Below are 15938 nucleotides of genomic sequence, written 5' to 3'. Positions count from 1 at the left end.
ATTGGTTCTTGATTTCTGATTGAATTAGTAACAGCTTCCAAAAGCAGAGGTTATCCAGCAGCTCTGCTGCAACTTATGCCTTACAATACAGAAAAGTTCCTACAAAAAATTTCAAGTTAATGGTCTCATCCTAATGAATGTCCTGCCAATCTCTTCAGCTTTTCAATGAGAGTTAGGCAGTCTCTAAGTGGTGTTCCAGGCAGCTGCAATGAGCTCCATATCTCTTGAGGACTTATCTCCTTCTTTCCTCTGAGAGTCTGGCATGCAGCCGACGTCAAGAAAAGGAGTGAGACTGCTAATGTGGGAGAGGAACCTCCTGCCAAAATGCTCACCAAACATTTGTAGTTTTGCTTAAAAAATCCTACAGATGTTCCAGGAATTAAGTGACAGCAATTTAATCTATACTGCACCTACACAAACCCTCACACTAGTTAGAAACAATTTATATAGAAAAGTTTTTCTTTCTTCTGTGACTTGTAGAACTTGCAAATTTCCCTGGTTTATCTTTGTATAATTCTTTTTATTCTGTCCTTTTTTGTTTATGTCTGTTGTGCACAGAATGGAGCACTGTTGGGATGAGTAAGATAGAATACACTGATTTTCAAAGTAAAACATCTTTTGATGTTCATTTTCTGAAACTGCTCTGCGTGCAGGTCCTCATGCTTGTTAATACAAATAAACTATGAAAGTGCTCTGTGTGACTAGAAGAAATTCAAGCTTTACTTAAAATCCCTGAGTAGTTGTGTGGATGAAGCCAAATTATCAAGATAATGATGTGTTGTTTTTGTAAATAGTGAATAAAGTAAAAAGTACTTACATAAGCTTAGCAAATGTACAAGGTTCTTCTGTGCTATGGATGTCTAACACAACTTGAAGAAAAATATTTCATGTTAAGTTTATCATTGTCTTGAAACAGTTCTACTGAACATGGGCTTCAAGGGAGGTGTTTTGACAGAACTTAAATTTGGAATCTAAGTTGATCTTGTATACTCTTTGTATTTTCTGTATTCTTAGCAGATACGCGGGAAGAGCTTTGAGAAGCTTCTTTCTTCCTCTGCTCAAACTAGAGACCCAAAAAAAAAAAAATAGATCTCCCGACTTGGAAAATAAATGTTGGACAAGAAGCAAATACTTAAACCCAAACAAACGGGTTGTTCCCTCATGAACATAGCTGCTTTATTTCAGCAGTTCTGTCATCCTGTTTTGAGCTGGGTACGTCAGTATTTCCAGTGTGCCACATGCTTCAGAGCTGCCTTCCTCCTCCTACAGCCTGCCGACCGCGCTGTAGAGAATGTACCATTTTTCACAAGAACAAGGTGACATATTATGGGAGAGGATGGGAGTGGGATGGAAGCTTGTGGTTGGCAGGAGGGCCTTGGCTTCTTCAGTACAAGCATTTGTTTTTTAAAACACATGTGAAAGGGAGGGGGGAGAGTGAGAAAGAAGTAGGGAATGAAAGGAGTCTTTTGGGGGAGGATTTCTGACAAATATGATTTGCACGTAGAAAAATCTGCCCCATGCTAGCAAGGAGGAAAGATGGTTTTATTCTCTCCACTGTTAGTGATTTAAGGAGCAATTAAAATAACAGCTTGAAGCTTCTCTACATCTACACAAAAACAGATGCCTTCTATACTATTCCTTCTAATTAATTGCCTGCACATATCTCTGATGCTGAATTACCTTTGACTTGAGTGATTTACCTGAGTGTTGTTCAGGACTCTCCTATTTTTCCTAAAGCTTCTGCATTTTGCAGCTTGTACCCCGTCAAAGAACAATTCAAAAGATCTTTGGATTGACCTGCAAATCTTTTCTTATGCAGAGAAAGTATCACATGCTCCTCCCCTGATCACAAATCCACTTGGTGGTTTGAAGAAGCAATCTTAATCCAAATTGCCCTTGGATTTAGTCTTGCAAAACTGATCAGCCTTGTTACCAGACCATTTTCAGGTATCTGCTTTTCCTTAGCTCTTACTGTCTGTCAGCTGCTGGAGCCGTTTACATGCACTGTAACTGAGTGGTTTCCACTGTTGGCAATGGATCTAATAATGTCAGTCAGTTCTGGATGGATGGTCCTGCAGCCACCGCACTGTTTGTGGAGGAGTCAGGTTCCTTCCCTAATCTTATACTTTGTGTAAGATCTTAGTTATATGCTGCTTTCCACTGATAAACCATTATGCATTAGTCCATTATTTCTATGTTTATGTTAAACATTAGGGATGGAAAAGATTTATGGAGAGAAGTGTGTTATCCTTTTAAAGTATAAATGCCTGATTTATTTTGACTTGGCTATTTTTGTATTCATGATCACTGCCTGGGATAAAACATTGTAGGCCCTTTCTGTACTTTGGCCACTTCTGATGTAAAGCTGCCAAACCTCTTGAATGAGGTTGAGGATAAACAGTGTGGAAATACTGATGTGAAAGTGTCAACTTTGGGAGCTGCTGAAGTGAACAGAGAAAGTTCTCATCTCCTTAGAAGTGCTGTAGGAGTTTGTCTGCTGTAACATACTCTGACTGTAACAGTAATAACAAATACAAATAGACTTCTGTAAATTACAGCTGTGGTTTCCAGAATGCATAAGCACTGAAGTTGTGCCAGATGAGTCCTATGAGCTCGCAGCCTGACACTCTTTATCCATGCTTGCTCACAGTATTAGATGGATAAAAACTATCTGAAAGTAGTTACAGATGATTCACAGGGATGGAGTTTACCCAGCAGGTCATGTGTAGGCATTTCCATTCTGATAAATCAAGTGCAGATTGATTAAGACTTATTTTAAAAGGCCAAAATTAGCATGAGAAAGTTTAAAAGTTTTTAGCAAGAGCTGCTTGCTCATTTTAGGTTGTGGCCAGTCATGCTATTCTGCAGCCATTCAAACCACTGGCCAGCTCCCAGTGCTACCTTATTTTTGTTTTGTTTCTCCTGGCATGAGCACTGCTTGGAGTAAGGGAATGACATGACTTGTGCCAAACGATACAAGGGCAGTGGGTTCCTGTGATCACATTTGTGTGTCCGTGTGTCTGTGGTTACATGTTTGATTGTGGCAAGAGGAGGCACTGGAGCTGTACATGCTGCTGCCAGGCAGCACATTCAGCACTTAAGCTGAATAATGTGACTTGGAGATATATCATGCAAGGTAGTGAAGGCATACACTCCCAGTGGGATCCTGTTGATCCCTGAAATGGAAAAGCATGTAGAAACATACATTATGCTTCATTCAGATGCAGTATTTTCTCACCATCTTGCACACAGATTTATGCAAGTATATAGCTCCCTGTGCAAGGATATCAGCTCTGCTGTTCAGGGAGTGTTTCTCTAATTCTGAACAGAGGAATAATAATGTGGCATTACACCATTATGTTTTCTGAGGCAAAAATTCTGGAATAGACATCCGAGTTAGTATGGAAATTGGTAAAGATTTAAATTAAACAAGGTTACTAAGGGAAATTATAACTGAGAGGGCAGGCACAGAGAGATTTCCTTGTTATCATGATTGTTGGGATGTTGAGATGGATTCTACTTGTATGGAGACCTGAGTAATGCACTTCTGTGTTCTGCTGTTTTAAGCGCTTCAAATTACACAAGTGGTTACAAGCTAATATTTGGAAAGATACGTGTTTCTCTCTGGCTTTGGACATAAGTATCCATGTCAAAAGCAAAACCAGAAAATGTTTTGTTTTTTTCTAGTTGGTATTCAATATGATGCCATAAGCGTTGTTTTGCTCTCCAGTGATTTTCTGGGTTATAACATCTCATTCCCTGTACTGAAAAAGCTTTGTAGAACTTTTTCCTTATGAATACAGACCTGAAACAAACAAACAAAAAAAAACCCCATGTGATTGTGTTTTCCCAATCAATAATCAAGATGTAAAGAATTTAATCCTTTTGAATCTGCAGCTTATCCCAGTGGGACTGCACTTCACAGGTGTAAATTGGCACAGCTGGGTTGCAAGTGTCACAGAGACTGTTTCTAAGCAGTTGGAAGTAGACTTTAATTTTGACTGTAGTGCTTCAGTTCTCCTTCCACAGGGAACTTGAAGATTGAATTTGTAGGCATCTAGCATCCTTTCAGAGACAGGAGACATCATCAAATCAAGGAAATAATTCCAGGCATGCCTATCAGTCCTGCTTGGGTTGTGACCCTCCCCAGTTCCCCCTTTTTATCAGGGATCTAAGGTGCTTAGTTCCAGGAGAGAAGAGTCGGCGTAGGATTTGTTAACCTCCCCTGATCCTTTAGGCAGGACAAGCAAGGTTTTCTACTTGTCAAGTTGCTTTTGACTAATGGCTCTAGTCAGGAACTGGGAAACTGAGTACTAGTTCCTTCTTGGGAACATGTTTTAATGAGATTTCCAGACTGCTTTGTGCAGATTGAGGGAGGTTTGATAAGGCGTGAGACTTGAACACTGGACGTCCTTGAAGTTCCCCATGTCGATTAAAAAAACTCCAGGTGGGAAGTACTCATTGGCTTACTCTAAAGCTGGCACTGTTCTCCATCAGAAAAGGTGGTGTGACTAGTAACCGCTGGCAGAGACCCACCAGCTTTCTTTCCTGGTGGCTGGAGGGTTGTCAGGAGATGCCCAGAGGTTGTTACCACAGTAGAGGTGGCCAGTGCGGATGTTGTGACCACCCCACCAGGCTGGCTGGGGGGCTGGTGGATGGGGTCCCTGGGGCCTGATGACAGCAGAGGGGGAAACTGGCTTTCTGTTCCAGGCTGCAGTTTTAACACTTCGTTTACCAGGCTGCTTTTTCGAGGCATTTGTGTGTGTTTTCTCCTGCCAGAGGATATTTTACTGGGAAATCAGTAGAAAAATGAAAATAGAGATTAAAAGCTAATTTGTTTGGAATCTGTCATCTGATTCAACAACCCTGAATGTTATTCCTTTCCTCTGAATATTCACCTAATGTAGTGCTTTTGAGTAGACTTCTATTTTTGCTCCAGAATTAGGAGTCCTTTGAACTTAACAAAATTGTTGCTTAGCAGTTTTCAGTAACTGGCTAAACATTCTTGTTCAAATAGAGTTGAATCTCCCCTTGCATTTTTCTTAGAGCAATAACTTCGAATTAAAACAATGACTTGAAGATGAAGATTAGTTTTCTGTCCAGTGGTCCTCTGTCTTGGGAATTAAGAGCTAAGGGAAAATTATTATTATTTTTTTTTCATGTTAGCAGAAATCCAGGATCCTCTTTTTTTAGGTGTTTCTCTCTTTTAAATTAATTTCATATTCTAGTTTATTAGGGAAGCTGTTTACTCAGGAGAAAAGTATTTTCACTGGACATTTCCTGAGTTAGACACTGTGGTCTGTCTTGCCAGGCCTATTGCACCAAGTCTTGAGCAGCTGTGGGGAAAACTCCCTGTTTTGTAGACACGTGCAAGCAAACTGGCACTGCAGGAAAAATTCCTTCTTCACCTAAGAAAGGACCCTAGTGCAGTTCCTATTCCTGTCCCCCCAGAATGGGTCACCACAATCCTACTGCAATTGATGGGATGTATTGAGTAAGTGTTTTCTGGTGGTTCTGTGGAAAGCTCTTGAGTTGTATTTCCCTCAGCTCTCCTCAGCTGAGGAGGAAGGAAGCTGGAATGAAGCTGGGACTTCTCCATGCAGGTAACCAGCCTCATTATGCTTATGTTGCAAGTGGGGAGTTTTGACCAAAAGGTGAGAGTTCATCATGAGGGCAGGTTTGTTTAGATCCCCTGTTATTTTCCTCAGGTTTGGTGCACCCCATGGTGTGTGCATGGGGTGGGGAGAGAAATTTTGGTGAAGATTTTTTTGTGTTCATTTGTTCTTGTTGTTTTTTTCTTTCTTGTTTTTTGGGGGTTTTTTTGGTTGGTTGATTTAGGTTCCCCCTTCCCCTGAGCCTAAGTACTGCTTGCCTAATTAATATTTGTTCATGCTACTATCGAGTTGCTTTATTTGTGACACAATCATGAATGGTTTCTGAGATGGACATTTTGTTCAGAGATTTTTTTTGTTGACTCTTATCTATTCTGCCAATTTTTGTTTTGCATGACGGTCAACTCTCCATTCACAGATGGTCTGAAAAATAATAAATTTGGATCTTTTAAATAATTTCTTCCTTTCCATTTAACCTTTATTCCTATTGTCATTCAAAAAAATTGAATAAATTTGCAAGCTATTTTCTTCAGTTTACCTAAAAAAACTCAGACTAAGTGAAGGAAAAAATTCCCAAGTAATTTTTTGCAGTTTTTTGTTTCTAGCTGTGCATTGTCACAGACTTTATTTTAACTCTGCTGTGATGGGGCGCAGTGAGCATTTTAAAGGTCTGAAAGTTTACATTTAATAGTTCTTGAAAAGACTGAGAGCATTATGTAAAAAAGATCTGCTATACTCTTCATACGATCATAGAATGATAGGATGGTTTGGGTTGGAAGGGACCTTAAAGATCATCTAGTTCCAACCCCCCTGCATGGGCAGGGACATCTCCTGCTAGATCAGGTTGCTCAGGGCCCCATCCAGCCTAACTCAGGGATGGGGCAGCCACAATCTCTCTTGGCAACCTGTTCCAATGTCTTACCACCCTCACAGGAAAGAACTTTTTCGTAATCTCCAACCTGAATCTTCCCTCTTCAAGCTTCAGACCATTGCCCTTGTCCTCTGACGCCACACCCATGTAAAAAGCTGTACCCCAGCTTTCTTGTAGGCTCCCTTCAGATGTTGGAAAGCTGCTATAAGGTCACCACAGAGCCTCCTCTTCTCCAGGCTGAACAACCCCAACTTCCTCAACCTGTTTTCATAGGGGAGGTGCTCCAGCCCTCTGATCATCTTCGTGGCTCTCCTTTGGACATGTTCGAGGAGTTCTATGTCCTTCTATTGTTGGAGACTCCAGAATTGACACAGTATTCCAGGTGGGGTCTCACCAGAGCAGAGTAGAGGGGGAGAAGCACCTCCCTTGACCTGCTGTCCATGCTTCTTTTGATGCAGCCCAGGATACAGCTGTATCTCGGGTCTGCAAGTGCACATTGAGACTCATGTTAAACTTCTGGTCCACCACTACCCCCAAGTCCTTCTCCTCTGGGCTGTCGTCGGCCCTTACTCCTCCTGACCTCTATTCGTGCATGGGATTGCCTCAACCCAGGTGCAGGACCTTGCATTTGGCCTTGTTGAACTTCATGCAGTTTGTATGAGCCCACTTCTTGAGCCTGTCAGGGTTCCTCTGGATGGCATCCCTTCCCTCAAGCGTATTGACTTCTCCACACAGTTTGGTGGCAAACTTGCTGAGGGTGCACTCAATTCCACTCTCCATGTCACCAATAAAGATGTTAAATAACACTGTTCCAAGTACCAACCCTTGAGGAACACCACAAGTCTTTGGGTGCCACCAGTCAGCCAGTTCCTTACCCAGCGAGTGGTCCATCCATCAAATCCATATTGTTCCAGTTTTGAGACCAGGATGTCATGCAGGACAGTGACAAAGGCCTTGCACAAATCCAGGTAGATGACATCAGTCACTCTGCCTTTGTACTCCAAGGCTGTGACCCCAGCATAAAAGGCCACCAGATTATTCAGACAGGACTTACCATTAGTGGAGCTGTGTTGACTGTCACCGTTCACCCCTTTGTTGTTCTCATGCCTTAGCAGAGCCTTCAGAGGATCTGCTCCAAGATCTTGCTGGGCACAGAGGTGAGACTGACTGGCCTGTAGTTCTCTGGGTCTTCTTTTTTCCTTTCTTGAAAATGAGGGTTATGTTTCCCCATTTCATATTGCTGATAGAACAGGTTGAGTGTATAGCATGTGTAATTAAAGCAATCAAGAGCTAGAGATCATTTGAATTGGAGAAATAGATCAGCAGGTTAAAATTGCTTTTGTGTTCCCTAAAGACTAAAAGACACAGCAGGAACACAGGCAAACACACTTGGTGACATACAAATTCAAAGAAATACCAACTGCAGTGTTGCCATTCTTTCCTATGAATCAGTCATGGGAAAAGATTATGCTGTCCCATTTGTCATTACATTCTTCAATCTGTAAACATAGTTGTCAGCAACAGCCTTTGAAATTAAGGATCTGTTGTTTTTTGGCGATCTACCTGTAAATAAAGGCTCAAGATTAGGATGGTTTCACCTAACACTTCACTAGAATAATTGGACTAGGGAGTTTACACAGGCATGGACACAATACACTTTCTGCATGCAAACAATATTAATTTGAACATGTCTGCAGGTACACCAAAATTTAGCATGAGGTTTTGGTGTTGACACAAAGTGCTTGTTGGCTGTCTTTACTATTGCTGAAAGAAGAAAGGAACAGGATGTTGTCCAATGGTAATGGAGCTATCCTACAAAGTGCAGCAGTCTGAAGCTCCAAATACTTGTTCTCTGTGTTGTTTCAACACACATAAATGCTAATCCACACTTACGTTGTTTCTCCCTCTCTTAGAAAAGTGAACAATGCTACTTCCTCTGACCCCATGTATTAATCAGAATATGCAAAAAATAAAAATGCAATCTTGTATTGCTTCCGAATTTTACTTTAAAAACAAAGGCAGCAAACTCTTTGGTAATTTTTACTTCTAAAATGAGTTATGGATTTTTCATAACAAGTTGTGTAGCTTGTAACTGAAATGACGTTTTCAGTGTTTAGCAGTTTTTAAAGATTTTCTTCCAAGAGTGGGACTCTAATATATATGATGTCCTGAAAGATTATCTCCATTTTAAAAAACCAAACAAACCAGAAATCCCAAGAGTGTGTGCTGGTTATATCTCTGTCAGTAACCCCCTTTTTAAGGATTTTTAAAGGAATCAGTTTTCAAATTTGAACAGTTCTTTGAGTTTAAAGGAACATTTTCATTCTTTGTGGTACTCATGTTTTAACCATATAATCTCATAGATTACTGTAATTCTCAAAGCAACTTTAATGTTATTATTAGGAGTTAGAATGGTATCTTGATCTTAAGCATATTCTTTAGAGACTTAACTTTTTTCTTGTCTATTAAACTAGAATTATTTTGCTGAACTGATGAATTTTTGGTCTCCTGGATTTAGTTCAAGTTCACAGCCTTATCATGACATAACGGCTTTATCTCAGGGTTGTGTTCTTTAAATTTCTCTGATTAGAAAAAGCCTTTCTAGAACAAGTAATTTAAAAATAGGTTACCAACCTGTCCCTTAAATGTTTTGCAGAAGTTAAACACACTGACTGTAGCTCTGTCTGTGTTACACTATTGTACATCAGCTGGTGCATGTGATTCCACGGGATTTACCTTACTAAGACTATAATCCCTTGACTTGATTTGATAGTTAGATTGTATTTGTGGCAGAGGCTTTAGGCAGAAGAATAAAATACATACTTGGAATTATTTCTGACGTGAGTGGTTACAACAGGGATTTTAAGAGGCATGTTTCTTAGAACAAAATTATTTCATATGTACCAAGGACCAGTGAAAGTGAAATTAAAAGCCGGAAATGCACTGGGCACTTGATTTCTTGTGCTTTTTAAAAGTAGTATCTTCTGATTTTGTATGAGTTCGTAACTCTCCATGAGACAAACTCAAACCCTGGCATAGTGGACAATTACTTATGCCACTCCCTTGTAGCCAGAAGATCATTGCTAGACTTGATGGCTCCTACTTTCAAGCCTCAGGCTGCTCGAGTGACCCGTTCCATTATAAATCTGAATGTGCACATTTGATAACTACTAAAAAAGAAAAGGAAGAGCTGTATTCTTGATCAAATTTGCAGTGAGTGGGAGTTCATAATCTTCATGCTTCTTTTAATATAATCTAATACCATCTTCTTTTCAGGCTTCTTTTAATATAATCTAATATCACCTTCTTTGCAAGCTCTTCCACCCTTCAGCTGGCAACCTGATATCATAATTAAAGAAATGAAAAGGAAAGCAGAATCTTTGGCAGTTTACATTTCTTACCAATATCAGGCTGCTGGCTCTCTGACACATTTCTGTGAAAATACATGAAACCCAATTACTTGCTTGAGAATGTATGACCAATAAAGTTGGATATCTTTAAGCAGTCATCCAAACTTTTTTAGGCTATGTCAAGGAAAATTTTTTGTAATTATTTTTTTTGTGCTGCATATTTATTGGGAAGGCTTTTCTTGTGCTGCATATATTGAAGGTGTTGTTTGTCTGGGTTTTTTTTTTAATCTGGATGAAAACTGCTTTGCTGCAAGTCTGGGGTTTGTGTTCCATTCTTTATCCAGGTCAGAAAGTAACCTGGATGTTTGCTAAGCCTAAGCTTTCAGGATTTGAGCCAGGCTGAATCATGAAACTGACAGATAACTTACGAGCATATTTATCAGAAGAAAGAAAAAACCCCACAAGACTGAGAACTGCATTTGACACTTATTTTTTATTATTTGTCAACTGCCTCATGAGTGATGAATGTTCTCCTTCCACCTCTCTGGGACTCTCTGGGGTTTGCTGTGACCTCCTCAAAGGCTGGAGTGCAGTGTCCTCCCATGTTAGGTGCTAACACAGCTTCACTGACACATAAACTGACACATCAAATCTTTTTTCTGAAGTGAAGGTTTTTGCTAAGAAAGACACCACAAACTTGTTGAAGTTGCTCTTCTTAACTACAAACAACTTTACTCTTACTCTTGTGAACAGAAATGATTTTTTGTGTAGGTACACTATTAAATATAGATATATAAACAAAACTTCTGACAAATTAATTACTGTGGTCAGTAATGGTGTGCTGCTGTATTCATGTAGAAAAATAAAATGCAGAGAATAGCATTGCTGTAACTAGACTGAGAAGTTTTGACACCTTAAATGAAATAGAAATGCAAATGTGCATAATTTTGCTTCTTTAACATATACAGTGCAGAACTGAACATAATACAAATGTTCTTGGGTGAGGTGTTTTTTAAACAGGAAAAGCTATCTATGTATCTATGTATCTGTTTTTGTCTGGAAGTGTTGAGAATTATATTCTGCATCTTTGTTTTTTTTTAATCTCTTGGAATAATGGAAGCTATAAAAATGCTAGTTTTGACTACAGTGCACATAGGAAAAACATCTGAAGGTGAAACTGGATTTTTCATAACATAATCTGAAGAAAAGTACATGAACAGAGAGATTAAATTCTATTGAAAGAAGTAATTAACTGAAACTAGCAATGCTGTTAACATTGTGTTTGACAGCCTGTGGTAGAAGTTCTGCATCACTGTTATGTGAAGAAACTATTTGTGGGAGCAGTTTATATTAATTTCAACAGATATCAGGGAAAAACATTACTTGAAGGTAGCATTCACTGAAGCAGCTGCTCACCAGGATGATTAATCACTATAGATACTGATGGTAGTTCTAATGTAGAAAGTTTGTTTCCTTCAGAAGGGGAATGGATATTCACCATGGAGTGTTTCAGGTTATTTCACCATGGAGTCTGGGTGTGGGCAGTTCTATCCAGAATCCTAATTAAAATATTGCAAAGGTTGGCATCCTGCTAGATAGGACTCTTCATCTCTTTCCTCTCTTGGAAGGCCAGTGAAGATGAGCTTAGAAGAAACCACAGTATCACAGTGTCACTCTGGTTGGAAAAGACCTTGGAAGATCATCGAGTCCAACCACTACCCTAATTCTGCCACATCTACCACTAAACCCTGTTCCCTGGCACCACATCTGTCTTTTTACATGACACCAGGGATGGTGGCTTAACCACCTCCTCAGACAGCCTGGATCACCAACCCACCCCCAAACTGCTCAATACCAAGGATAACACACTATGGGAAAGACTGCTTCAAAACTGGACTTTTTAAAGATTCAGTTGCTTCTGAATACTAAGACTGACAAAATCTCATCTGATCAGGTACAGTTACCTTTCAGCCCACCTAGATTTATAGCCTACGTGGCTAAGAGGCCTCAAGTAATGAAGAGGAATTATACTATTCTAGGGACTATATAATCAGAATTAAGAACTGTTTCTAGGCCTAGACAGGTAGTAAAAGTACACAGGGAATAATAGAGTGGATGCAGCAATGCTAAAAGGTTAACTGGAAACTTGTAGATGATGAAACCCTTGTTCCTTGCACATCAACATCTGACATGAAGCCCTGGTTCCCAAGTCTAGTCTGTGGGCCAGAACCTTTCTTTTAGCTGCCTACCAGAGTTAAACAATGACAAAATTTAATAGACTTATGCACACTTTGCATAGTCTCCGTGTAGGTCCAGTGTCACAGTTACATATGGATGGGCAGAGCAGGTCATGTGTGGCCCAGCAAGGTCCTGGCTGGCTGCTGTGTTTTTGCAGTAGCAAGGCAGCTTGGTGTTCCTTGCTAGCATCACTGTCACCTCTTGCAGAAGTACACAGGACTGGAGGATTTGGTTTCCCTTTTTCAGCATAGACAGCAGCAGACACAGCGTTTATCCATATGCAGGAACACAAACATGGATAACCAGGTGAGGTTGTGTACAGGGCTCTTTGAAGTGTGCATAAACAAGTAGGCTGTGCAGGTGGACTAGTTGCAGTTTTCATGGTAGCTCAGGGTTTTGTTTGGAGTTTTATTAGGAGACAACTTGGTGGGAAGAAAGAGAGAGGGGGAAGTAAGGAGGAACAGTAAAACTGATGTATTAGAAGGAATTTGCATGTGAAAAGTGCAGGAAAAAATTGATGGGACCATCAAAGTTCACTAGTGCCTGCTTAGATAGTTTCTGTAGTGGCTTCATCAGGTCTTAGTCTAGTTATCTCCCCTTTGCAGTTTCTATTCCAAACTCCATGAGGCTTTCAAAGTTAGTTTTGTAAGATCCTGAAATTAATATCACTCTTCTGTGCAATTTGCATGTTCTTGAGACCCTTTTTTCTTGCATGTTTTCATATTTTGGTTAATGAAGAGATCTATTCAGTGGCTGTAAGAACTACTGAGATTTATTTTGCTTTCACTGTCAATATTTAATAACTTCAGTTTAATAATAGGACATATTTTCTTAATATTGGGAATGGTACAATCCAACACTTTGGTGAGGGTTTTTTGCTATTACTATACTGACTGAAAGGGACCTGTCACATTAGTTTTGAATAGATTTGCTGGTATGTAAGTGTACACTTATGTTATCTTCTGATAGATACATATATAGGTGAACAGATAAAAATTAGTGGCTATTTGCTACAATTTTACTGAAAAATTCCCGTATAAAAATCCACTTAAGTTTATCTAGTGAACACTAGCAGCTATTAAATAACTTCTAATTTTGAGTCCAATCTAATTAATCTGTGCCTGATGGGCATTTTAATGATGAGGATGGAAACCATCTCTACAACATGCTGCCACTCCTGGTTCCTTCTTCAGTTCCAAGTCAGTTTGGGACGAAAATGGCAGCAGTGTGCTCATTCCACAGGTTCTCCCTCTGCAGCATCTTCTGGCCATGGGCCCAGAGGAGATCCCATGCTCTGCTTCTTCAGAGCAGTCTGTGCCACTCAGTGGTGATGTGCACACCCGTCTGCATGAGGGGCAGTTCTTCATCTTATTCTGTTGTGGTGCAAGTCCCTGGCGTTGCTCAGACCGTTGTCACCTTGTGTTAATGTGGGAGTAGGATCAAACCCTTTGTCCTGAACTGCTCCATGTTCCTTGCATGTCTACGCAGAGGCATATGTTTGGAAATAGGGTGGTAGATTTTCCTAAACACAGCAAGTCCTAAGTAGCTTTGTCCTTGTCCAGCCTCTGTTGCTTCAGGGAGGTCCAAGGGCTCCATGGATTGTTCTCCAGCAGACCTGGCTCTGGCTTAAGGCCTTGCTGTTGTCAAAGCTGCTGAATAAGGAGCCTACCTGAGGTCTGCTGCTATGCAAAATGTCTTGACAGAAATCTTGAGGTAAAGCCAGACATCCAAATGGAAGGATGCTAAGGCAGTAGGCAGAGAATAGTGTGCATTCTGCTCCACTCCAGCTCCTTGAGAAAATGCCATAAACATGATCTTCTTCAAAATCAATCTGCAGATTTAAGTTTTGAACAGTGAGTCTTGCTTGAGGACTTATGCCTTCTTTTTTATTTCTGTAAGGAGTAATACATTTTAAATTTTAAATGTTGTGTGAGGAAATAAGAAACACATCCTGGCTTCCCAAGTTGTTTGGTAGTTAAAAAACAAGGTCAGAATGGAGTTAATAGATTTCCAGTTTTATTTTTGGGGAGGGGTGGGGGGGAAGTATTTTTCTAATTTGGTTACTTGTTTGAAGTCGTGTACCTGAACGTGTACAATGATTGACCCATCTGGAGTTAAATTTTATGCATGTATTTTCAGCTAAATTATTTTCTTACAACACTGGAGATCACCATTTATAGGTTGAAGACATAAAGTATTGACAATATGGATCTGTATGAACATGTTGCTTATTCTCTGCAGCAAGCTAATTACTGCTTAAAAAATTGATTAAATTCTGAGGACCATACAAGTTTGCTGAAGTGATCTCTGGAGGTTTTCTCTTTTCCTTTCTTGCTCTTTTTATTCATTTTGCAGCTAACTGAGAACTGTCTCTGTAGGCTTCTTTCTGTTTTCCTTCCAGGTTTCTGAAGCTTCTTTTCCTTAATGTTGCTTTGATAAAGACTCCACTGCTTTAGTATATAATTTTCATTGTGACTTTCATTGCTGCAATTAAGTGGCTAATTGAACAGTTTATAATGTGTATGCCTAATTGCTTCTGCATGAGGTTAACTGTGAAAGACATAGGAAATTAACACACAAAATGTTGCCTAGGTTACCTTTTTGGTGAGTAAAGCCACAGAGATTTTGTTTACTTTGCTGTTTATGGGCAATGAAACTCCGAAGATGTTTTAATATGAAGCTTCCCTCTTAGATGTCAATTACTGTGTCACATGCCAGAGTTTAAAAAACTTCCATGAAATGTAAGCATAGAGAATACACGTGGGACTTGGGGTCCAGCCTGCAGTAAAAGATGTAAGATGGGAAGAAAACTTTTCTTTTCCTGCTCATCTTTCAAAAAATACAGAGCAGCCATTTGGATTTTTTTCTTTGTCTCTAATAAAAATAAAGCAAAAATATTACTTGCCTCTAAAAAATATCTCTAATGGATTTCTCACAGAATAAATAGAAGTTTATTTTGCCTTTGCTACATGTCAGAACACATGGGCTTTAGAACAACTTTTATGCTGCAAAAATAGTGAAGTACTGGTCATGTGAAAGGATGTTTCCAGTTGTTTCCCTGAACTCTGCACTAAGTGAAATGGAAAACAGCACAGTGTAAGATCAAGTCTAACAAAACCAGAACAATATAAACTTCTTGAGTGTATCTTCAGAGTTGTTTTGTTGTTTGGGGTTTCTTTTGTCTGGTTTTGTGTTTTGTTGTTGTGGGTTTTTTTGTTCTTTTTTGTTTTGTTTGTTTGTTGGTTGTTTGTTTTTTTAAATTAAGTGGGTTATTGGCATAATATTCTTATTCTAAAATAACATAATAATCATTTTATTCTACAGATTATGATACAACAACAGAATAAGAACATGAAGAAGCAGCAGGGTGAATGCAGAAAGAAACAGTTTATAAAACTATTTATTTATAAGTAAATATTGCTCACTAAAACAAAACTTTACAAGATATGTGGGGAAATGCTGCAGTTGACCCATCTTTCTTTTTAGACATCTGTGATTTTAAATGTGTTTTCTCTATGTCCACTTTCTTGTCACCCCAGTGGTAAAAAATCAGAGTCTATTTGAAGAGTGTATGTTCACTAGCAGAGCCTGTACAGTATTGCTCTTATGAAGGAACATTTCTCACATTCTGTTCTTCTCCTGTGTGCTCAAACTACTGTCCTCCCCTATTTCTTTGCTGTTTCTGAAGTTTACCACTTTCCCTTTTCTAAGTGAAACTGCTCACTTTTCTCCTGCAATCTTCTAGTTTACAGGCCCTATACATTTTTGGTCTGGTCCTGGATTTTACTGTCAGTTTCTTCCACACACCAAGGGAGACCTTGATGTTAATGATGCATGCAATTATTAATCTTTCTAAACCTGAATGCT

General features: G+C 39.5%; 1 protein-coding gene across 1 annotated transcript in view; it reads left to right on the top strand.

Moving 5' to 3' along the window:
• The window catches only part of RASGRF2 (Ras protein-specific guanine nucleotide-releasing factor 2), a gene marked incomplete at its 5' end in the record, with an annotated part of 128110 nt that overhangs the window by 86452 nt on the left and 25720 nt on the right, over positions 1-15938 (top strand). The window lies entirely within an intron of this gene.

The sequence above is a fragment of the Chaetura pelagica genome, unplaced genomic scaffold (assembly GCF_000747805.2).
Source record: "Chaetura pelagica isolate M959 unplaced genomic scaffold, ChaPel_1.0 scaffold191, whole genome shotgun sequence".
Classification (NCBI taxonomy): Eukaryota; Metazoa; Chordata; class Aves; order Apodiformes; family Apodidae; genus Chaetura; species Chaetura pelagica.
This window is presented reverse-complemented; position numbering and strand designations above follow the sequence as displayed.